This window comes from Protopterus annectens, chromosome 8.part0, assembly GCF_019279795.1.
Source record: "Protopterus annectens isolate FY-2018-M chromosome 8.part0, PAN1.0, whole genome shotgun sequence".
Taxonomy (NCBI): domain Eukaryota; kingdom Metazoa; phylum Chordata; order Ceratodontiformes; family Protopteridae; genus Protopterus; species Protopterus annectens.
This window is the reverse complement of record NC_056741.1, coordinates 1,126,011,179-1,126,038,306: the sequence shown is the minus strand read 5'-3', so window position 1 is coordinate 1,126,038,306 and position 27,128 is coordinate 1,126,011,179.

Below are 27,128 nucleotides of genomic sequence, written 5' to 3'. Positions count from 1 at the left end.
GACAGGATGCATTGTGGGGTGGGTTTTGCTAAATTATTATATTGAGGACCTACTATATGTCACAATGTCCACCTTACGAGGACAACAAATTTCAAATGGCAGAGAGGCTGGTGTAGACAATCTGTAGCCCTACATGTGACATTATGGATCAGTGAACAATATAGGAAACCCTTGTATTACTCAGAGAACACTCTACACCCAGGTCTCATACACAAATACAGTTGGCTAGGCAACAAACACTATAGTGGTAGTTCCCTGCATATTGCCCACAGATAGTAACCACGGTATGACTGCAGTGGACTACATGCTTGTTGACCACAACACTGCCACTGACATCAGAATGTACTGTGATGTGTAACATCTCCTGACTGAGTGTGTGTTATCCAGCAAGTAAAAGGACATAGCACCCTGTTACATCCGTACAATAGGCAAATAATTGCTTACAGTGGTCCTTTGCTATGTTCCCCACTGAATGCCTGCAACAACTGCAGAGTCTGCAAATGTAACCCACAAAGGGAATACCTTGCCATCTACACATGCCTTGTACGGACAGATGCCACTAACTCCACTGAATACCTGTATCATGCTGTCAATGTAGGTGCAGGCATGACCTCAGTTCCATAGTCAGGTCTCACCACATAAGGTCAGGAATACCACATCAGATGATAACAATCTGTCCACACAACATGCCCCAGAGACCCCAAGTACACTTCCACACATCACAGAACATGCATGTGGGACATATGCACAACCCAGACACTGTCCATGTTATGGAATATAGATCACATACATGGCAAGCAATGCACAGCACTGGCCACTCACAACAGTAACCCAGATGAGTGGATGGTGAATACAATACACACCTGTGTGGGTCAATCCAGGGACTAACCCCCTGAACCACACTGGAGACCATTGTCATGTGGCCTGATGCCAAGATATTCCCTTTCCTTGCCTTGTACAGGCTTCTGGCACTGTCAACTACCACACACCTTTGAAGCAATGAACCCATGCATACCCGTACTGGCAAATTTGTGTGTGTGTGTGTGTGTGTGTGTGTGTGTGTGTGTGTGTGTGTGTGTGTGTGTGTGTGTGTGTGTGTGTGTGTGTGTGTGTGTGTGTGTGTGTGTGTGGAGATTAAGCCGTTCACACTCACTACACCTCCCATTGCCCTACAGTAGTATGCCTTCTGATGTCAGTCTCCTTGAAATAATCCTTTGGCCATATATCAGCCTTATAAGCTCTGTGGCACATGTGATAACTGCTTAATACTGTAGTGTAGCAAATTAGTTAGATAGGAGTTCTATTTCTGATCCTGCCAACTGTGATAATGTGTGGGGATGTGTCTTCCTTGACACCTGCTTTTGTGGACCATCACATGTACTACACTTCCCTTACTCCTCCTTTATCACTATTGCTGATGTCACTCACCTTCAAAAATACCTTTGGAAAGCTCTCCAACATGTAAACTCTGTGGTGCATGCAATAACTACATAACAATATAATAGCAATACATAGTCTGGTAGGGATTTGAAACTCAGTATTGGTAAGTGTGCGTTTGTGTTATCAGTGTCCTGTTGGGGTAATTGTGTAATGACAGTGTCCATTCAGTGTGGGTTTTGTCACATCATTATATTGAGGAGCTACATGTCCCATTGTCAACATTACATGCTCAACATTTTCCAAACATTGCAGAGATTCTTGTCGACAATCCTCAGCCATAAATGTGTACACCCATGTGCAATTATCATGTGGCAGTATGGATTAGTACACAATATAGGCAACCGTCATAATGCCCAGATAGCACTCTTCACCCATGGATCATACACAGACATGCTTGGCTCTTACTGTCCTACTCCCTTCATTTCTTAATTTGTCTCTGTCTGTCTCTCTCACTCCCTCTCTGGTGGATGTGGAAAAGTACACCTGCTTTGCTTAGGCAGTAGCTTGAGTTTTGTAAGTGATGCTCATGATCAGCTGATGGCCTATGCACAAATTGCAGTCCCCCACTAGCTGATTGCATGTGGATCAGATGTGGTATCATTCCTATAGCCAATTGAATGGAAACACACTCCTATAACTAAGCACTTCATATGGGTGTTGGTCCTTTTCCTTCACTGTGAGCAGGACTTCATGTGGGTGTTTGATAAACAGCATCACAGAGGGTAGTTAGATATACCTCTTACAACATACACTGTGGAGACTGGCCAGCAAATACGAGGGGATGTTCCAGACATGAGGACAGAATGTAAGTATTGCTCTTCTACATTTGAAGTAATGTTAGTTTAACAGGGTTTCTGTGGATATGGCTGTTCTACATGATTTAATATCTGTCATGACAGTGTTATGTGGTTCAGAAAACTCTCACCTGTAGGGCTATCTGTAAACTGGCCAGTGTTTGGAGTCTTACATATGTTGTGTTACTCACACATTTCATATCTTTAGAAATGCAGTAGCATACTCTGAGGATTGCGGTCAGTACATGGTGACAGCCATATGAGTCACTGACTTCATATCCCTCAGAAGACATATGTCACAACAAACCCTATTACACCAGTAAATGTATGGGTTTATCATAGCAACATGTCAATATTGGCCCTATGTTTGTGCCTCCAGCCACAGCTCTGTTAACCTTTGTACATGTGTCATGCAGTAAGAGGTGCATATGTTCAGTACATCATTATTTATTGACATCATACCAGATAACAAGCCAGTGAGATATCAGACTGCTAGACATGTTATGTATAGTAGGTCTTATATTTGAGGAGAAAACCTGGATATTCTGTTGTAGTGTGTACAGTAGTGAGGTCTGTGTACTTATGGTAATTGTCGACAGTGTGTGTATTGTGAATATGTACCTGGCCTCTGTACAGACTGTGGTAGATGTCATTGTTCTTGTTCCTGCTCTATATGATGTTGCATGCTGCGTCAGTGTATGGTACCCTATCGGCATACATTTTAGTAGGGCCAGACCGACATTGGAATACACTGTATATTGGCCCAGTATATGTAGGGTTAGTGTGTGAGTGGCAAATATGAGGATGGTGTTGTTCACACAGTCCATATACTGTAATATTAAGTACGCTAACCATATGTGACTGTGGCTGTGTTCAGACTGGTTGTGGGTATGCACTTTCTCACAGGTGTCTGTTAATCCATGCTGTTACATGCCTGTAAATCCTGCTATATTTGCAGGTACATGTGTATTCACCCATGAGAAATGTAGGCCAGTGTTGCGGCTGTCTGCCTGTAGTTTTCACAGTGCTTTGTGACATGCCTAGCAGCTTAGTGTATTTACCCAGTGTGATGTTATGTCCAGATATTTGACAGATGTACTGTTGCCGGGCCACAATAACTGTTGGGTATTTCTGACAAAGCAGTGGGATGCTGTACAGATGCATGTCACTAACTAGTGGGTAGTATGTGGGCTTGGGACCTCTGCTCCTCTGGTTATTATGTGTCAGGAAAGACAGGAGTGTGTGAATAAATAAACTGTGCAAGCTTACCTATTCCAGTATTTTTGTGATATCCCCATTTACATGGCTGTAATGATCCACTTTGTCAGGCTTGGTCCACACGTCTTGCACTAAGGGGTTCTGTATATACCACATGACTGACCAGAGTATGTCAGACTGTTCACATTCATTGGTCATATATCTGCTGTATTCCACAGGATCATTACTGTGATTTGTGTTGTACTGTACTATGATGATTTTATGATGTCTGTCAGTAACTGATGGCGTACATCTCAATATCAGATGTGACTTCTCATACATTTCTGTTAAGACAACCCCTGTTACAGTAGCAACAGTCTACATTTATACCTGCAATACTTACATGACATCCCCTTGCACTAAGAGGTTGTGACTATTTGTGCTGAGATATGACTCCACTACGTTATGGACATATGTTATACATGTATGTATATATATATATATCTATATATATATATATATATATATATATATATATATATATATATATATATATATATATATATATACATATATATATATATATATATATACACACACACACACACACACACACACACACACACACACACACACACACACACACATATATATATATATATATATATATATATATATATATATATATATATATATATGACCATAGGTTTACTATCATAAAATTGAAACTCAAAATAAAACGTGTCTTAATGTTCGAATTGAAACATCGGAAATGAACATTTCCGTATTTCCCTAATGTCGAAAACAGCTGTGTATTGTCGAAAATGTCGCTCGTGACATTTCCGACAATCAACAGCACTCCCACCCGTCCCGTAACTCCCTACCAAACTAGCCTAAACTCACAGTTATGCAGGGGAAAAAGCCCCCCCTGCACCCCCCTGTGGGGGGCTGCACCCCCCACACCCCCCCTAACTTAATATTCCAACTCCGAGATAGCACTACAGTGAGGAAAGGGATGTATTTCCCTAACCGCAATGTACCGCAATCCCCTCACATGAGTGAACGTTATAATTACGAATGCACAGTCCATTCACAATGATAACGTTCGCTCACATAACCTGCCGAACTATGAAGTATTCGAACATCTGTTGTTCGAATACTTCATAGCCGTGCAATTGCACGTCGGCATTGTGATAGTAAACCATGACCATATATATAACGCAATATGCAGATGTATATAAATACATATATAAATATATATATATATATATATATATATATATATATATATATATATGTGTGTATGTACATGTATACATATATCTACATATGTATGTATATATATATATATATATATATATATATATATATATATATATATATATATATATATACATATCCTTGTTATGTGTAAACATGAATGTTGCATATACCTTCCCAGATTGATCACACCATATTTATCTGATATGTGTATATTTAGATATAACAACATACTTGATTCAACACTAATATCACTAACAAAGACTACACAATTGTAGAAGTCAAAGCAGTTGTGCAATACTATTCAGTATGTGTACTAACAGATATATTGGAAAAAAAACAACCGTTCTTTTCATAACTGTGCTGGCTTAGTGGTAAACTGCGGTGACTATAGTATGCAGGGTCCTGGGTTCAAGACCTACAAGGGTTGTTTACTTTTTTGCTGGGCAGAACAAGGGCTATTGGATACATAGTGGTTAAGGCAGTTTTGAGCAGCTTTAAGTGAGTTTGCGTGACGGTAAGCACTGCTAACGTACAGTTAAACGTATAGGCACTAACACCATTTCAATTTTGCTTACCAGTGCGCAAATCTGCTTAGCATTTATATTGCAGCAATGCTGAAACCTGTTAAGCATGGCTCAGCCCTAGTAACCAGTGATTACATTCTAGTCTGAGAAAATAGCAGGATAATGACTTCTATAATAAGTATATTTAATTCCATGTACATAACAAGCATCTATGTGCTGTCATTACAGTAGCAAGAGGTGTGAGTCTACTGTCTGGGACACCTGAGTATATATGGCTTGTACAACACTCTTTTCCATTTGAATATGTTGCATATATGGGTAGTATTCCAGGTTATATGCAGTCACACTGGCATGTTGTGTATCATTACATTACTACTGTTGACAGTGCTTTGCCATGTAAGAGTGCAGATTGTAGTACTGGAACCAAACACTTCTGCATGCAGATGGACTCTGAGTCCTCACTGTCATGTTCTTGGTGTGTGAGCTGTGTGTCATTAAGTATTTCCTACTGAATATTGATCTGACATGTGGATATTAACTGTAGACTACTGTGTGTATAGGACATGCCATTGAAGGCTGCTGTCATGTAGTAATGGCATACCTATCAGTGTCAGAGGTTTATCTCTCAACACATTCATCATAATGCATAACCAGTTGGCTAGCTGATGTCTGTCTGTCCTCTGTACAGATGTGCAGATGTCAGGTATCCATCTTGGCTGCTTACAGGCAATCTATGCTTGAGTGACACTGACATGTCTGCCCAGCTCTGTTATGAATGCCACAGCTAGGAATCCCCACCGTGTATGCACAACATGCCACAGATACCGCGACTACACAACCACAGTCAACAGAACATGCTTGGGTACAGGTCTCTAAGACAGACACAAAACATGTTACGTAATACATGTTGCATGCATGTCAATTGGAGCACCTCACTGGCCTTCTGCAAGAGGTAACCAGATGACTGGATGTTGCATTTAACTCTTACCCTGAGGATCACTCCCATGGCATCAGTTGATAGATGGCCTGCTGGAAAATGGCAGGTGGCATGATACCACTGTACCCATATCCCCTACTCTTCCCAACTCTCCATGGACAATATCCTGGTACACACCTATGAACACCTGCACCTATGGACTGCAGTACTGACAAATGTGTCATTGTGCATTACTGAGAATAACAGTGTATGTGTGTTTGTAAATCTGTAGTTGATAATACCCTGAGGCCCTTCACACCCACTGCACCCCCCATTGCCATAGTTAGATATGGCTGCTGCTGTAATGGACATTACATATACCTTGTTACACTCTTCACCCTATGAGCTACCTGGAGCTTGCAGTACAAGCAAAACACTGTTGTAGAAATGGGTAGATAGGCATGGGTTACCCTCTGAGTCCTGGCACATGTGTGTATGTGTGCAAGTGTGTATATTTGTAGGATACAGCATTCTGAGGCCACATTCTCCTAATACAATACACCTTGCCACACAGTATAAGGGATAGTGATGTTGCTGACCATAGGAGAGCCATGCCAAAAGCATCACCCTGCTATCCCTGTGACACATGCAATAGATGTATATCCCTGTAGTAACACTCTTGAGATAGGCAAGGGGTTGTATTGCAGACGTGGTCAATGTGTGATGGTGGGTATGTCAGAGTATTATCATGGGTTTCAGTGAGTACAATATCCAATGTGGAGTGTGGGTGTGGGTATACTGTCTTTACACAATGGTACCCCCAGTACATGTCCCAAGGTCCACTGTATGGAGACCACTGTCACCATCAACCATACATGTAACTGACTACACTATCCAGCCCAATGATGCATGTGCTGTGCACAACTTATCTGTAACCGAATGGACACACTGACAAGGTAGTTAGCACTGATAAACCCAGGTCTCTCAGATGTGTGTATGCCTGTTATGTGTTTGTCAATGTGTATATAACAATATGTTGCACTATGTATAGTTCATAAAGAACCAGTACATCCCCCATTACCATACTGTACAAAGCCAGGTGATGTTCTTCACTTAACATGCAACTTAGGACACACCTCATCCTAAAAGCTGTGTGGTGTGTACAATTAAGGCCACACAGTAGTAGCAATAAGTACATAGGTAGAGGTTCTAGTCCCAGGGTTGCCAAGTTAGAGTGTGTGTGTATGTGAAGAGATCTACTTCAGTTTGCAGAAAATACATGTCCCAGAAGGTCATCTGACTGAGGACTGACTGGTAAATGCTAACATTTTACAGGTATCATCTTATGGAGATTCATCACATCAAAATTAGTAGTAGATGTGTAAATGCCCTCTTTCCCACTATATATCTGTACAGAGATAGTGAGGTTGGTATATATAGCTGAGTGTGGATCTTGTGGACACAGCCACCATCATTGTGGTTATTGTTGAGTGCATCCCCCTGCTTAGTTGGCTATAATACTGTACAGTTTATGTTAACATGTTAAGTAGTTGTCAATCATACTATCTTCAGTTCTACACCACCCCACAGCCTCCAAAGGGTAGGGCTGTGCCACGCACACCAGCACACATATGTTTACCAAGTTGAGGATTGCACTACATTGGGGAAGGGGACATATACCATGGCAGCACCATCGTCAATGACATTAAACTAGCAAACTGATTATTTCCCAATGTGACTTTGTGCCTATTCTGTCTTGGTGGAATTACATAGGTTAAAATGGCTTCCTTGCAAAAGTACATACATCCATGTGTACAGTATTCTCTGTGTATTGCAACAAAATCAAAGCCTCTGTGTGTGTGTGTGTGTGTGTGTGTGTGTGTGTGTGTGTGTGTGTGTGTGTGTGTGTTTGTGTGTGTGTATGTGTGTGTTTGTGTGATCTCTGCAAAATAATGGTGGGCACCTGAAAGATCACGGATGTTGTCAATAATAGCAGAATGAGTAGCCCTCTGCAGCCTCAGACCTTGTCTGTATAGCATTCCATACGTGCCCGCGCCTCCATCATGGCCTGAAACATGTGTCTGGTGACACCAGCTGTGGCACTTCTGCCAGGGGCATGATGACCAGAAGCCCTCCTATGGGCACTCCTGTACATCTACCTGTGTGGTACCTCACCAGGCATCCTGCTATGGCTGCTGTGTCCAGACACACCCTGTCATAGTCACCACACTGTCCTGTCCTATACCACCACCCGCCAACTGTCCGTTATCTATGGCCACTGGTGATGGGGTATGTATAAGCAATGTTACTGTGTGCGGGGATAGGGTGGATAACAGTGGGATGTCAAATGATGGCACATCTTTAGCCCCTGACAACCCTGCCTGTGCCTCAACACACCTATCATCATTGTCAGAGTCTGTATGGACACTAACATCAGTTTGCCTGCAGGAGGGACCGTTAACCACCTCACCACCTGTGAGGGGAAAGCAAGAAACGCACATTCAGACCTGTATGTCATTGCATAACTGTACACACACACACACACACACACACACACACACACACACACACACACACACACACACACACACAGGTGAGGTTGCACAAAGATATTACACACAGTCCTCTCATTACCCATCTGTCAACATGCATGAGATATGGCACTCAACAGCATGCACTGCTGCTATAGTCAATACCTGTTACCAACATTATACATCCCTGTGATGCATGAGTTGTGTTAATAGGTGATTCCCCTTCCCCTGGAGCACACTGCACCCATGTACACAGTATTGCTGTGCACCTGTTCAGCACCCTGGCATGTACTGTGTACCATACCTCATAGGTTTATACGCCATTGCTAAATGTGTATGTGTGTGTCAGTTATGTTTGCTCTGCTGCTCACAGCCCCTATTTGTTTGTCTGACACATAACTGGGGTGATATGTGGACAGATGTCAATAGTGAATGCCTGATCTCTGATTTGCAGAGCTCATCATCAGTGGTGCATGTATGACCAATAAAATATAATTACACTGACAACCTTCAAACCTTACCGTGGCTATGAGGAGTGTACACACCCTTATTGACATGGCACCCTTTTCCCTGATATGCCTTGGGGCCACAATACTGCATATGTTAACATTACACAAACCTGATATGTGACCTATGACCTGTGCAATCAAATGCAGTATCATACAAATGTGTTAGTTGTGCAGATGCTGAATGAGATGCATAAAATATATGGGTGCATAAGTGTGCATGCCCTTAACATGATGGTTTGTTGCACCAACTATTAAGTGTACTACAGCAGTCACTATTTCTGGAAGGGGTAAACTAGCATGGCCCATTTGCACTTGCCAGTATTTGGTCACTCTGCCCTACAATTGTCCCCCAACTCTGCAAGATTGCAAGGTCAACTCATGTGCACAGCCCTTGGAGGTCGCACGGTGCCTTCACTATTGCTGTGGAGTCAGGGTTATGTTTGACACAATTCATGATCTTGATTGTGTGCAGATACAGCCATTCTTAGTGAGGTTTGGATGTCTGCTTCAGCTCACTGTTGTATTTCAGGATGACACTGCCTCCCCATCATCAGCCTTTTTTGCAGATGCTTGACAACTATGGGCTACACAAGTGTCATTTTGCAGTGTCCCAGATTCAGAACACCATGTGTACAGGCCTAGTCCCTGCTAATGAACGGCAAACATACAGGTGTACGTTGGCACCAGTAAGGTACAGATGCGGATGGTGGGCCTGAGATGGAGTGAGGTGTTGCTTGTGCAGCACATGTATCTTAATTGATACTGTCGGTAGGTTTCACATTTGGTCTTGGTACACCATTACACATTGCAACACATGCCTTTGGGGGACTTTTGATATTATGCATATGCTACCTGTAGAGAGCCCTGGCTAATGTTTCCTGTGGAACAACTGTCCCATCTGATTACCCTATCCCATAGGCCACACTTATGCAGAGTCCAGGCAATTGTCGACAGAGGTACTGCACAGCCAGTACTTGCTAGACATTCCTGCAACTCCCTCAGTATTGTGGCATGTTTCTAGACAGCCTCCATGAACAGTTTGCAACATGTGTCATCATCTATCTTAGATGGCCATCTGTTTATTTTCTATATTAATGTTGTCTCATACTTCCTCGTCACATACATGACTGTATGTACTGTTTGCCATTGTATATACAATGATGAGGTAAGGCTCCATGTCCCACTACTGTGTGCTACCTGTTGGGTATGGGATCCATTCCATGGCATGTAAGATGTGTGCAAGCCACAGCTGACTCTGTTGCAGGTGAGTGGGCAAATGTGATGGACATACGTCTTGGACAGCAGACCATTTCTTGGAGTGACACTGAGGACCTGTACTTGCTGGAAGGTGCATACTCATGAAGAGTGAATGCTGTCATTACCTCAAAAGCTGATTCCATAATATGTTATCTGGAGTGTGTACACACATATTCTTCCAGTGTTTGTTAAGGTATGTATTCCCCATATTTTCTGTCCTAACGTAGGATTCCATATTACACATTCATTGCTCATGTTAGGACCACATTACAAGTTGTAAGGGTTGAGGAATGTGGCATTGTAATATGCCTTTGTGTAGATCTGTAACAGTTGCCATTGTAATAGTGGTATATACACTGTTATAGCAATGTATATGGGTGATGTTTCAGACATGTTCCTACTGTAGGCCATTTGTCCCACCATTATGTTCATCTCTGTGCACACATCTTGCAATGACAGGTTGTTAGTTATATTGCAGGACTCTTATATACCCTTCAGATATGCCACTATGGTGTCCACTGTGATGCAGTGCAGTTAACAGCAACAATAAGTGAACATGTACAGCATGCATTATGGGTAGGTGTGTTAAATATGTGCATGGCAAATACCATGGCCATAACATGGCCAGCGTATTGTCAAACCTGAACAAACAAAACCATACTCACCAGCTACAGGCTGCTGCACCAGAGGTATACCAGAGGGACCTACATAGTTGTTTGAGAGATGTGATGTCAATAGCCACACCTGTGGCATTGGTACAGGGTGGGAGTAGCATTTCAGTACATCAAAAGTACAAACCCACAATACTAAAGATTATGCACATCTGTTCATTACTACAATGCAGCAACAGATTATATAAATTTTATCTCACATATGCATGGTTAAACTCTACAGATGCAGATGAATAAGCAACAGTGGTCTACTGATTTGCCCTGGGGCCTTACCTGCATGCTTCTCATCCATTGTGTGGGTAGCACCCACCTCCACAATGCTATCTGCTGGGTCTTGTCTTTGCTGGCAGGCAGGTGGCCCGAGGCTGGCAAGGAGCTCCTCAGCATGTGTCGGGGGGGTGGATGGCATGATCCCCCCCTGTGGCTAGCTGGTCCCTCCTAACTGCAGCAGCACGCTGACGGTTATGGTGGATGATATCAGTCCCCCGATGTCGGACCTGCTTATAACTGCAGTTATGCAGGCTGGCATCGTTTACCCTGTGGACGAGCTCATTCCACAGGGCAGTCCTCTGCTGCAGACCATGGGCTGTACGGGCAAACAGGGTGTGGTAGTGCTGCACCAGGCAGTTTATTATGACTTCATTTTTCTGGGGGGAATAAACTGGCAAATGCTCTCTAGACATGGTGCCTGAAAGACCTAAAGAGGAAAAAAGGTCTGAGGACCTCATACTGCAAGGATATAATAGTTGTTAATTGACATCTTTGTCTCCACCCACCATATCTGCAACAATAATCTGAACACACAACTCAACAGGTATGTTTACAGCAAACATACTTTTGGGACATATATCGTATTGTACGACAAACAGTGCAAAATGTTTTAGTCATGTTCCATGTTGAAACACTATCATTGGTGGCCTGTGGCTAACAATGTCACCTGCATGCCATTGTAAGGACCACTATGGTTCCATATATGCAAGTGTTCTGTTTGCTATGTGACTGCTCCAAATATGGTGTTTTGTGTTAATGGAGATATCTAAGCATGCTGGTAGACAATCCTGGATTGTGTGGACTATTATTTACCCACATATGTGCTATAACTGTGACACAATAGCATGTTTGGGAAGCCTGTTCCCAGCAGAACCACCTCACCCATCTCATCTGGCCATGTTACCAGGCCACAAGCACATCTGGGACCCACCCCGGGACCTCATCATCTCCTGGTCATGCACTGCCTTCAGGTGGAACCAATTCAGGGGATGGTGTTCACCTCCCCCCAGGAGCACACAGAGACAGGATCCTGTCACCTGAAGTCAGGTCCAGGGTCTGGTGCATATGGAGTTCCACAGAGACTAGGGGGATGTGCTGCACCACCTTGAGGCACTCGGTACACAATTACAAGGTCTGCATGCTCCTCCTGCTCAGCTCCCAGCTCAGGCACCTTCAGGGCTGTGAAGGTGCAATTCTGATTGCCCATGGGTGGGGACCTTGGTCCCACTGTTTCTATTTGGGGGCTCATGGGCTTCCACTTTCCAAACACCACTCCCCATCCAAGATGTTTACCCATCACATGTGTCATATAATGCCCCTGTATGCTGTCTTTTCTGTCTTCCAACCCAACCTACCTCTCCAAATATACCTACTATCCTTCCCCAGTATACCAATCTCACCTTCACAAACAAGGGCAATGTCTGTTTCACACGCACTTACTACTGTACATATATATATATATATATATATATATATATATATATATATATATATATATATATATATAAATATATATATGTGTGTGTGTGTGTGTGTGTGTGTGTGTGTGTGTGTGTGTGTGTGTGTGTGTGTGTAGATATGTGTGATGTTTTCTCACACATATCATGCAGCACTGTCATTCAACAGTAGGGGAAATATATATACATATATATATATATATATATATATATATATATATATATATATATATATAGATAGATATATATATGTGTGTGTGTGTGTGTGTGTTTGTATAAATGTGGACATACACGCACACACACACACACACACACACACACACACACACACACACACACACACACATATATCTGTATATCTGCAGACATACACACATATATATATATATATATATATATATATATATATATATATATATATATATATATATATATATATATATATATAGGGTGCATTCAAACATCAGGTCCACACTCTAACTCTCTTTCCTCCATGGCTGCACTGTTCTGCCTTGCTACAAAACAGACAGGTGTCACTCCTTGTTAATTGCATGCAGCCAGCTGTGTACTACTTCCAATTGTCACTGTCATGGCAATCCACTACTATAAATTGCTACATCATGTGGACATTGCCTCTTTACCTTTCCTGTATGGAAGACATCCTTTGTGTGTTTAGGCAGCAGTGTTACAGACAACAGGTAGCAATACCTCTTACAACAGGATCTTTCAGACACAGGCCAACTACATATTTGTATAAGGTTCCAGACCTACGGACAGTGTGAGTATTGTTGTTATATGCATTGTATACCACCAGTTTTACAGGGTTTGTGTGTACATGCTTGTTTTGCTTGGAATGCAGTCTGTCTGCCTAGCTCTCAACTGTGGGCCTATCCACATGATGGCCAGAGGATTGGCTGTTATGTTTTGTCTGTTCACCACACAGGTCGTGTCTCTGATATATCAGTGGCATTCTCTCTGTTGAGTGCTATCAGTACATGGCTACATCCATTTGTGTTTCTGACTTCATATTCCTGAATAAGGGTATGTTGCAACCAATCCTTTAACACCAGCAACTTTCACAGTTTATAACAGCAATATTGCAAATATAGCCCTATGTTCCAGCATCTGTCCTCCACCTATATACCAGGCTTTGTCCATATGTCATGCAGTAAGAAGTTAGGTAGTGGCCTATCATTATTTAGTGCTGGCATTCCTGCTATCATTCTAGTGATGTTGTGGACTCTCACATATTGTGGGGTAGGGTCCATATATATGAGGGCTACAGCTAGAAAAATGTGTGTAACCATGTACAGTCCAGAGGTCAGTGTATGTAACACAGTTATATGCCCTTGTAAGTCATTCGATGAGGGAGGGGTATGCACTGTTTATAACTTAGGCTGTTACAACATGTGAGGGATATCAGTAGTAAGACACATGAAGGTATATGGATGTACATTTTCATACATTTCACCATGGGAACCGTGCTGGGCTAGTGCTTACTGTCTTAAAGACAGTTATATTTGTCAGTGTGATAGTGATGTTTTAAGGTAATCATTGTTATGTAACCGATACATTTTCATTGTGACAACTTAACTATTTTCCTCCTAGGGGTTGAGTACAGTGTGTTATTAGAGGCTTCTGAACTACATCTGTAATTAATTAGTGTTGATTGATTCTTATCTTCCAGGCAAGTGTTTTTTTTTACTGTTATACTACTTGAAGGCCTTGACCTGGACAGCAACATATGTTATGCTTTCAGATTACTGTAACAAATGTTTTGTTTGAGAGTTGCATTACTCTGTTATTATGTATTCCATACACCTAACTGCTATATTAAATGGCATATACAACTGAAATAGTACATAAATAAACATTTATATGCATGCAAATGTGTGTGGTGTCATATACTTTGACTTGTCTGTGGGTATATGTTTCATGCAATAATTGTATTTTGTATGAAAGAATCAAACACTGGCCACTTTAAAAGATGGCAACTGTAGGAATACTGATTGTTTGATATGCTGTGCACCCTCTAAATATATATCTTCTTATGCATATCTATAAGTAGTGATATATGTATATGTGTATGTATGTGTATATACATATATATCTTTATATATGTATATATATATATATATATATATATATATATATATATATATATATATATATGTGTGTGTGTGCGTGTGTGTGTGTGTGTGTGTGTGTGTGTGTGTGTGTGTGTGTGTGTGTGTGTGTGTGTGTGTGTGTGTGTGTGTGTGTGTGTGTGTGTGTGATTGGAATGTTTACTGCTTCCACTTTGTACTTTGCCTGTGGTACACAGATTGTTCTGCATGATATGTTATTGATATCCTGACATAGTAAAGCTAAGATGGATTATTGTTAACTTATTGTGGCTATGTTGTATAGGGACCTGGGTATGAGACTTGCAAGTGTTGGTTATTGTGTTGCAAGGCAGATCTGTTCAGCTGTGGAGGAGGAGATTATATCAATAATTACAAGCGGTACTTATTTTGGGCCTCTTCACCCCCATTAACAGTGCCTTTGGTCATATATTTATTTTTTGTATTTTATATATAACCTTATATATATATATATATATATATATATATATATATATATATATATATACATACACATGCATACATACATCTACATATATAAATACATTTCCCCTACTGTTGAATGACTGTGCTGTATCTGTTTGAGAAAACATGAGATTTCTTTACATCTGAAATGGCATAGTGGTAAATCACTTTGGCTATACTGTGCAGGGTCTTGGGTTTGAGACTTGCAAAGGCTGCATGTTTTATTGCTGGGAAAACCAGGGGCTGTTGGAAACAGAGTGATTAAGGTACTTTAAAGCAGTTGTAAGTGGGTTTCCTCGGGTTTGCATGGAGCTAAGCAATGCTTACGTGAGTTTAGCTTAGCTTACACCCACATACGGCTGCTTAATGCCACTAAAACCCATGCTAATTTCAAATACAGAAAAGAACAAAGGAGATAGGAAAGTGGAAGTGGTGAAGTTGGGGGAAGCAGGGGGAGAAACAAGTAGGGATGTGCAGGCCGGGTGTAGGAAAGTACCATAGCTCTGCATTTCTTTGGCATCAACTACTCTTTCAGTGTGGGCAATTTAGAATTTGGAGCCTCACACCCTACAGGGAGGTGTGTGGGCATCATACAATATGGATGATTGGTAGGGTTAGATTGTGTGATGGTACATGTCTCTGGGAGAAATACAGAGCTATGTATGGGACATGATTTTTTTTTGTGGGACAGATGCCCTTTTTTTTAAGGTGAGAGTGGGATGTTAAGGAAGGATTATTGGTAAGTGTGGTGAGGGAGGTTTGGTAGAAGATGTTGCATTTGTTGACAGACAAGACAGCAGACTGGAGCAGTGTATGACACATGGGGTGTAAACACCTTGACTGGAAGGGTGGTTGGCAATCCGAGGCTCATGAGCCCTCCAGATGGTAGTAGTGGCACTGATGTCCCCACCCAATGGAAGTCACCACTAATCCTTCATAGCCCCGATGGTGGCTGTGCTGGGGGCTGGGCTGGAGGGGCCGCCTTCCCCTCTAGCTGTGACAGCCTGCCCTACACATGGCACAGGTGGTCACCCAGGTCCATCTGGAGGACACTGCTCACCATGTCACAGATATTGTCCTGGGTGACATCTTCACCGCACCCACTTGCAGGGGGAGGAGGGCCCCATCCCCTGCAGCAGTTCCACCCGAGGGTGGTGCAGGACCAGCAGATGAGGGAGGTCTGGGTTGGGTCCCAAATGTGCTGGGACCCAGTGCCTCCACCAGGTGGGGTGGGAGAGGCGGATCCACTGGGATCTGCCTTCCCATATGTGCTATGGTGTGGAAATTAACAATGAATATTGGTTAGTCATGCACAAAACATTACAACATTAGTCAAAATAGCATGCATGGATATTCCCATTTACCCAAAACAGTGCAATTATAACAGTGCCATAGCAAACAGAACCCATGCATATATGGAATGGCATTCAGGGTTGCAACAGCATGCCAGTTAGTGGTATGTCAGGCAGGCAATAAAATGATTATTCAACAGGGAATATTAGTATGCACACAGTTTAAACAATGATAAACCGAATGGAACAACGGTCCCAACAGTAGACGTTTGTTTAGAAACATACCCATGTTGGATTCAGTGTGATGGTTGGATCAGTTGAGTGGTGGGGGAAGGGAACAGATTCAATTGACAACTGCTATCAAGTATATTTGTCAGTATACTACTATTCACTACTCTACATTGTGACCACAGTTACACTCTACCTGGGCCATGAGGCTGCTACAGCAGACCAACAGCTGTAGATATCAAAAGAGCAATTGTACCCTTATTTAGTTATACATATCATACCTGTTTCTATACCAATTTCTTTACCTGTGGGCCTGTGGAGATGAACTACACATATTAGTTGCAGGCCCTGGAGTGTGTGTGTTGTGCCTTTCACATGCATCTACTGTGACATTCTCTGTCTGCAGATTTCTTAACTGGGGGAACTATCTGTGACAGCGTGACACTTGAGGAGCTTGTCTGGGTTAAACTGCAGAGTGTGGATGTCTAGCTTGTGTCTATTTGTAGGACTGGGGCTGATCAATGCAACAGTTGCATGCCTTTCATAGTTATACACATCATACTAGTATTTCTATTCAGATTTCTTTACCTGTGTGCCCTTTATGGAAAATGTATGAGTTGCAGTATGTTATTTTTTCTATTCATATTGCAGTTTACAACTGTGGAACCAGACTGAGATGTTAGTGGCAGTCCCTTGATTTGAACCATGGTGTGTGTGGAAAATTGAACTACAGCCCTAGTCATTATCAAACTGAGCTACTGGGGAGGTGTTGCGTGTTGTCTGTGATATTTCAATCTAGTGCATATTTATGTGCACAGTACTTTTATTATGACATGTTGCATTATTTGTTTCTCATTTTCAGTACAAATTAGGCATACACAACAGACATTGGTGTCACTGTTTGTGAAACATGTGTACATTAGCTGGATTGCACATTTGACTGTTTTATAACTATACATACTATACATACTATACATACTGCAATTTAGATTCCTGTCCAGTGTAGGTTTTAAGTCTGCACCTGTTAGCCTTATACATTTTTCAATGCATTCACAGCTACATACAGCTGAAATTGAAATGTTAACACATGACAATGCTGGTATACAAACAAGTAAAACACATTCTGATGGGAATATGTACTGTTGCTTTTTTCAGTTATTTGACATGCCCATTCTAAAGTATGCAGACAAGCAGTGCTAAATCAGTTCACCTCAGTTAATGCATTCTGCAGGACATACACATTTCTATTTTTCAGATACAAGTGAGATGACACACACCAGTGTTTGGGATCACCTTTATTAGTTTTGACATACATATCTGTGTACAACTCAGAAATCCACAATTACTATTCCTGCATGATCTGCACAGGGGAATGCTTTTCATTTATAACTGTTACAGTAGCCCTGACATGGCACTTTCATAGCAGGTTCACTCAGGCACATTCATACATATTCTAATATTCCTCTCCTGCATATTGTACCTTGTTTGCTACTGATATATATTACACAGCAGCTGGGAATGCTCCATTGTAAAAGTGGCAGCCTGACACATGCATTTATTCCTGACTTTTACAGCACAATTCTATATACAGGCAGTGCTACCATTACTATAGTTTTGATTTCTTACTGCTAATAGTAGGGGGTATTCTGTACTCACCATACAGCTGATGCAGCTGGGCTAATCGCTGGGCACGAGCTTTAACATTCTTGGACCTCTCCACAGTAGCTGTATGGGGAGACATCACACATTAATTACACCTGCACAGTCACAAGTTGAACTTTTTCCATACTTAGAGATACATAAGACTGCATACTTACAAACAGGTGGGACATCCTGTGCTCGGGCTTCTTGCATCCTCTGGTCCAAGAGTGCACCCCTCCTCCACTTCAGGTCATTATGGTGATGATGTACTTGCTCACCAGTCCGGGGCATGTCAGTGGCACTGGTGAGATCACGTGCAAGCTAGTTCCAGGCCTTCGCTTTGTACTGCGAGCCCTGGTACTGGCCCAGCAGCAGCCTGTCATCATGGTTTTTAACTAAGAGCCCAACCATGATCCTGGACTTCTGGATGCCCCAACGTTGTGCTCGGAAGTGCACACCTTCACCAATGCCAGATGTTTTGGTCCTGCTGTGAGCAATCCCAAATAGTTATGACTATATTCCCACCTGTGCAGTTTAAATATGGCAGTTTTCCCGCACGTTTTCTTGATTGGTCAGTTTTAATATGCTGAACTATGCTTAGCTCCACACAAATCTGCATAGCAATGCTTACACCAGCTAAGCAGAGCTGAAAGCAGGTAAGCAATGCTTATACTAGCAAAGCATTGCTTAAATCTATTTTTTTCACTAAATTTATAAATTATTTTTTACATTTATATTTTACATTTTCCCACCCCTAATGTGCTATATGTGACCCATATGATTGACATCTATGATTCAAATTCCTTAAAAGTTTATTAAATAATTTGGCAGTGGAGGGATTCGAACTGAGCATGTTCTACATGCTATACCATGGCAGTAACACTATGCTACAGCAGCTTGATGACGTTTTCTATCACAGTAACACTTGTCTATCATTTTCAGGATTTCAGCCAGGCTAAGCTTAGTGGCGCTCCACACAAACAAGCTGTGCAGTGCTTAAACTTCGGATTTATTTCATGAAAAAAGAAATATTATTACATTTTTTTAGTTTCTATTCCTTTCCTCTTGCCCTACTGCTTCCATGGATGTAGGGCAAAAGTGCATACATTTAGGGGTGTGCACTTGAAGGCTGCTGCCTTCTAGGTGTTTATGTTTTTTTTTCTTTTTCTGTGTCCGTTGACACTGAAATGTTGCTATTTACATTTCAGTGTCTGCAGACACTCGTTTACTATATAATATTACAGCCAGGCTCTAATATTATATAGACTGACACTCACCTGTGTCAGAAAGTGCCATGCGGCACTTTCTGAGTGAAGGGGGCGTGTTTCATGTGCAGGCACTGCTGACACACCCCCTGCACTTGCTCCTGGTTCATGTCCATTTAGAGTAGATAGCAGCAAGCCTTCATGCATATGCAAGACGGCTGCTATTCTACATGGACATGAACCTCTCTGTGCAAGAATAGCCTTATTCTTGCACAGAGCTTCGTGAATTCTGTCCCCTGTACTAGAACTCTCGACCAACTGCTTTCCAAACCCACACTTAACACCTGCTGCCATGGGATGAATGACATGATATACCCTATCTAAGTAGTTATTTAAAGTTCTCACTGTTAATTGTAGTGCAACACTGCTTACTGTGTTTACGCAATAATAAATGAATGCATCTGGTTTATGTTTGTGGCTATCTGGGTCCTGTCTGAAACCTAGTTGGTCCATTCAGCCATTTTGTGTGCTGCACACAGACCAGGTGAGCACAGCCAACATGTTTGTGCCACAAACACTGCCCTCAAAAAAAAAAAAAAAAAAGGACAAAAGGAAGACTGTAAAGATTTTTGCAGAATGTCCAGATTTGTTGGCTTTTCCTTGTAAAATGTGTGATTTACTGGAAAATCACTGAAGAGTGAAGTCAATACATAATGCCATACATTTCAGTTTCGTTCTTCATATCATTCAGGAAATGCATGCTAACACAAATCCTATTATTCTACCTACTTTCTACTGTTATCAGAACAATATAGCAAATCTGTCCCTATTTTTGTCCTTCTGTCCCCCCATTAGTTTAGTGTTTGTCAGGTTTTCTTGCATTAAAAGGTTATGTTGTATGATCTGCATTCAGACTACAGGTTTTGTGGCCAGCAACATTGGTGCGAGCTGCAAAACCTTGCTTACGAGCACCACACATCATTAATATTGATGGTGCAGTGCCTTGCATTGCGCAGTGTCACACATGCGAAAACAGTCTATTTAGGCTCTGCATTGAACCTACACAGAATCTATGGAATGCGGACCTATGTCTATTATATTTCTGTTGGACAAACTAGTATTTTTATCAAACCAATATTTAATCATGCTGTTACACCTGCATTAGAAAACTCACATTTCCCTATCTAGTCTACACTCAGCTTTGCTGTGCACAGAAGTTCACTCTAAGTATTGAGTACATGGGTTATATGGAATAGCCTCAGCTTTGTTACTGTATATGCTGTACAGAGCTGTAACCTGTAGAATTTTTCACCACATGCTGCACAGGAGCAAATGATACAATACCCTTACTTTACTTTAATATTAAATTCAGTGATTCTATCAAGGTGTTTTAAACTGTGAAAAAATTAAGTTAACCAGTAAGTTAAATAAATTCACTATTCTCTTTCTTCCTCTGATAACAATACAAAGTGATATAAAGACATAAAAAATAAAGAATCAAAATATGCATAAATTAGTAATCTTATTGCTTTTCTTATGTAACAACCAATGCTGTGTTTATAAAACTAAGAGACGACACATTTCATTTAAGATAAACAGTATTCTTAGAGCTCCTGGAAAAAAAATAAGGAACTCACAGATTAGTTAATGCCTTTGGAGGAGGCAGGGATGCCAGCATTGGCACCATTGAAACCTGCAAACCAGAAAGACATGATCCTAAGAAGGAGTCATGGAAGATTTTTTGAAGTTTATTGTGAACCCCACGGTTTGTAGAAGAGAAATGGTAAAATTAAGATTTTGTAAAAGGACCTCTGTAGAAGATGCCTGAATCAGCAAGTTGTCCAAATAAAGAAAGATGTGGATACCTTGAAGCCTACAAAAGGCAATTGTAGGAGCAAGGGATTTGATGAACACCCTTAGGGCAGTAGAAAGGCCAAAGGGCAAAGCACAGAACTGAAAATGCCAGGAAGCAACAGAGAAATGCAAAAATCTCCAGAAAAGAGAATAGATCGGAATATGGAAATAAGCATCCTTGAGGTCCAGAGACACAAGAAAGACCTGAGGGAGCAAGAGAGGAAAAAGAGACAGAAGGGACAACATAAAAAAGCAAGACACCTTCAGAAAGGTGTTCGGATGGGAGAGGTCTAGATTAGCTCTCCAAGTGCCTTCTTTTCTGGGCACTAGAAATATTCTTGAATAAAACCCTTTCCTCCTTTGGGACACAGGCACCTCTTGAATAGTACCCTCAGACAAGAGGTCTCGAAGAACATCGGGGAAAAAGGAAGCTGTTCCTGAGGAGGCTGAGAAATGCCCATTAAAGGAGGGTGTGCAATCTAGACCACAAAGTGCCCTTGCCCGGCGAATGATTGACAGAACAGAAGAATTCTGGATAATTTGGAGCCAAACAAGAAGAGAAAGAGAAAGGTGAAGAGAAAGAGGAATGTGGCTGTGAATGGGTGGATTCCCTGCCATGAAGCCCTCTGTTTGAGTAGGGATGAACACAAAATCTGTCTCTGTTTACAAATGAAATATTGGTCTATGCAACTCACCTCAAACAGGGAATACCTAACTAATTTAGGCTTTTAAGTCATTTCCAGGATTTTGCTAGCTTCAAAATAAGTAGAGAACAGAGTAAATCTATGAGAATCAATTTAATCCTCCTAACACAATCTGGTCCAGCAATTCCCCTACCTATGGAGGCATGACAAATCGAGCATAAGAAAAATAAGGTTTTATCACATCTTTAACATGAACACAGATAATAAAATTCAAGTTATGAGCATCTTCTTGATGCTTTTAGTGCTATATGTTGGGCAATTTTGTTTTTATGCCCCTGAGGAGAAAGCAAGGTCCATGAAAGATAAACAGCTCATGGAATGTATACAGTATGGGAAAAAGAGGGGTATTAGTTGGTGGAAATTAATACTACCTTATAGCCAGAAGGGATTAATCCTGCCTAACATGAAAGGCTGCTCTGGAGTCAACCTTTTAAGTTTAATTTATCTCATGTAAGTGACAGTCTACATACCTAAATGGAAAATGTTGGTTTCTAGTAATGGAGAAAATTGTGTGGAAAGAGTAGGTTATTGGTGTCAGCTACTTTATAAAGAAAGAAACAACCATATGGAAACCATTTCAGGATATTTGTGTAAAAATGTCCCCAAAAATATTTTTATATCACAGCTTGATCAAATAATATATTTACCATTGTTTCAAGGAGGAGTTAGAAAACTGTTAATAAGAACAACATCTTTAGGAATGCATTAGGTTAGGAGATTTTATACAAGTATAGTATCACCATTCATCTCTGAATAACAGTTTTGTACTTCTATACCATCAGCATCTGATGATCACCTTAAGACCTTCTGCTGACAGTCAGCCCCATCACCTCTGAGTTTAAGATGTAGATGATAGGATATACTGGGTAAGAAAATTATTGTAACTTATAATTGACTGAAACATTTTCTGCAACATAACAACATATTTTGAAGTTACTGATGTTTCAATAGAAGGAAAAAATTATTTTTTAAATACGGTTTAGAACTTTCATTATAGATCACAGATTGGTCGAGGCCCAGGTTAACAATGACCACCACCAGTACTGTTGGCCAACAGGGAGCTGGCGGAAATTGGGCTACTGCTGGCCGAAGGAGGAGAAAAGGGGGAAGGCATGCCCAAAGGCAGGTAAAGGCTAGGACTGTGCGAGTGAGGGTCAGAACTTTGAATGTTGGCAGTATGACTGGTACTGGGAGAGAGCTAGCTGATATGATGGACTGAAGGAAGGTTGGTATACTGTGTGTGCAAGAGACCAGATGGAAGGGTAGCAAGGCTAGGTGTATCAGAGGCGGGTTCAAATTGTTTTATCATGGTGTGGATGGGAGGAGAAATGGCTTAGGGGTTATCCTGAAGGAACAGTATGCTAAGAGTGTTTTGGAGGTGAAAAGATTGTCGGATAGAGTGATGTTTATGAAGCTGGAAATTGATGGTGTAATGATGAATGTTGTTAGTGCATATGCATCACAAGTTGGGTGTGTAATGGATGAGAAAGAAAAATTTTGGAGTGAGTTGGATGAAGTGGTGATGACTGTACCCAAGGGTGAGAGACTGGTGATTGGAGCAGATTTCAATGGGCATGTTGGTGAAGGGAACAGTGGGGATGAGGAAGTGATGGGTAGGTATGGTGTTAAGCAAAGGAATGCAGAAGGTCAGATGGTAGTGGATTTTGCAAAAAGGATGGACATGGCTGTGGTGAATACATATTTTAACAAGAGGGAGGAGCATAGGGTGACATACAAGAGTGGAGGAAGATGCACACAGGTGGATTATATCTTATGTAGAAGGGCCAGTCTGAAGGAGATTGGAGACTGTAAGGTGGTGGCAGGGGAAAGTGTAGTTATGCAGCATAGGATGGTGGTTTGTAGAATGACATTGGTGATCAAGAAGAGGAGGACGAGTGTGAGGACAGCACTAAGGATCAAATGGTGGAAATTGAAAAATGGTAATTGTGAGGTGGAGTTCAGGGAAGAGTTAAGACAGGCACTGGGTGGCAGTGAAGAGTTACCAAATAGCTGGGTAACTACAGCTGAGCTAGTAAGAGAGATGCTAGAAAGGTGCTTGGTGTGACATCTGGAAAGAGGAAGGAAGACAAATAAACCTGGTGGTGGAATGAAGAAGTACAGGAGAGTATACAGAGAAAGAGGTTGGTGAAAAAGAAGTGGGATTGTCAGAGAGATGAAGAAAGTAGGTAAGACTATAAGGAGATGATGTGCATGGCAAAGAGAGAGGTGGCGAAGGCTAAGGATAAGGCATATGAAGAGTTGTATGAAAGGTTGGACACTAAGGAGGGAGAAAAGGACCTGTACCAATTGGCTAGACAGAGGAGCTGAGCTAGTAAAGATGTGCAGCAGGTAAGGGTGATAAAGGATAATAAGGGAAATGTACTCACAAGTGAGGAGAGTGTGATGAGCAGATGGAAAGAGTACTTTGAAGGGCTGATGAATGAAGAGAATGAGAGGGAGAGAAGGGTGGATGATGTGCAGATAGTGAATCATGAAGTGCATTGGATTAGCAAGGAGGAAGTAAGGATAGCTATGAAGAGGATGAAAAATGGAAAGGCTGTTGGTCCAGATGACATACCTGTGGAAGCATGGAGGTGTTTAAGTGGAATGGCAGTGGAGTTTTTAACCAGATTTTTTAATGAAATTTTAGAAAGTGAGAGGATGCTAGAGGAATGGAGAAAAAGTATTTTGGTACCGTTTTTTAAGAATAAGGGTGATGTCCAGAGCTGCAGTAACTACAGAGGGATTCAATTGATCAGTCACAGCATGAAGTTATGGGAAGGAGTAGTGAAAGCTAGGATAAGAAGGGAGGTGATGATTAATGATCAGCAGTATGGTTTAATGCCAGGAAAGAGCACTACAGATGCGAGGTTTGCTCTGAGAGTGTTGATGGAGAAGTACAGAGAAGGTCAGAAGGAGTTGCATTGTGTCTTTGTTGACTTAGAGAAAGCATATGACAAGGTGCCTAGAGAGGAGTTGTGGTACTGTATGAGGAAGTCGGGAGTGTCAGAGAAATATGTAAGAGTGGTCCAGGATATGTATGAGGGTAGTGTGACATCGGTGCAGTCTGCAGTGGGAGTTATAGATGCATTTAAGGTGGAGGGGGGATTACATCAAGGATCAGTTCTGTGCCCTTTCTTATTTGCAATGGTGATGGATAGTTTGACAGACAAGATCAGACAGGAGTCCCCGTGGACTATGATGTTTGCAGATGACATTGTGATCTGTAGTGAAAGTAGGGAACAGGTGAAGGAGACCCTGGAGAGGTGGAGATATGCTCTAGAGAGAAGAGGAATGAAGGTTAGCAGGACTAAGACAGAATATATGCATGTGAATGAGAGGGAGGATAGAGGAATGGTGAGGATGCAAGGAGTAGAGGTGGCGAAGGTGGATGAGTTTAAATACTTGGGATCAACAGTTCAGAGTAATGGGGAGTGTGGAAGTGAGGTGAAGAAGAGAGTACAGGCAGGATGGAGTGGGTGGAGATGAGTGTCAGGAGTGATTTGTGACAGAGCACCCATAAGAGTAAAAGGGAAGGTCTACAAGACGGTAGTGAGACCAGCTATGTTATATGGGTGGGAGACAGTGGCATTGACAAAAAGGCAGGAGTCACAGCTTGACATGGCAGAGTTGTAGATGTTAAGATTTGCACTGGGTGTGATGAGGATGGACAGGATTAGGAATAAGTATATTAGAGGATCAGCCCAGGTTGGAAGGTTTGGAGACAAAGCCAGAGAGGCAAGATTACATTGGTCTGGACATGTGCTGAGGAGGGATGCAGAGTATATTGGGAAAAAGATGCTAAGGATGAAGCTGCCAGGTAACAGGAAAAGAGAAAGGCCTAAGATAAGGTTTATGGATGTGGTGAGAGAGGACATGCAGGTGGTTGGTGTGACAGAGCAAGATGCAGAGGACAGGAAGAAATGGAAACAGTTGATCCGCTGTGGCCACCCCTAATGGGAGCAGCCGAAAGAAGAAGAAGAAGAACTTTCATTATGGACTTCATAAATATTCAGCAGATTTTGAATGGTATTGTGGGTTTGGATGAAGTATTCTATAACCTAGGTGAACATTTTCTCTTTTGTGGATTCATTTCATTGCAGTGAAATATGGGGTTTGCAAAGTTCCTGCAAAAGCAGCTCTAATTAATGCAACGCAACTGCATTGCTAACTATGCACTCTACTCTGACCCTCCTCTAAATGAGATTTGCAGCTGCACTATAGTAACTTTAAAGTGTCTGTGCCAGGTTGCTTCAAAAATCTATGGACAGACAATGATAGACTCCTGTCCTCTTAGCCATTGTCACTTTGAAGGGTTCACCTATGGCAATACCTCGCAGCATGAACTTTGAGTTCTGATTCTAGAAAGACATCATCTAATAAAGATTTGTTTTAGCATGTAAAGACTCTGTTGATTATTTTCCCTCTTATGGTGACTCTTTAGAGTCTTTGTACTATGCCAATTTAATGTAAATGCAGTCCCATAGGATGTGTATTTAACCATGACATCTGCATGCTGCATAGAACATACCTAAATGGATAGGTCTGCTCTCAACCCTGGCTATAAATGCAAAATACTTTTTGATTTATTTGGGAATGTGGTGCATGTTTCATTCTCTTATTGAAACAGTGGCTTTTTCCAAACATCCTGATTCTTGCAGGACATCTTAATCAGCATATCTCTACAATAAATCCTGAAGAGATATTCATATCATTCCAGTCAATGCCATTTAATGACATAGTTACATCAGTGCATGGGAGACTATTTGACCATATCTTGTGTCTGG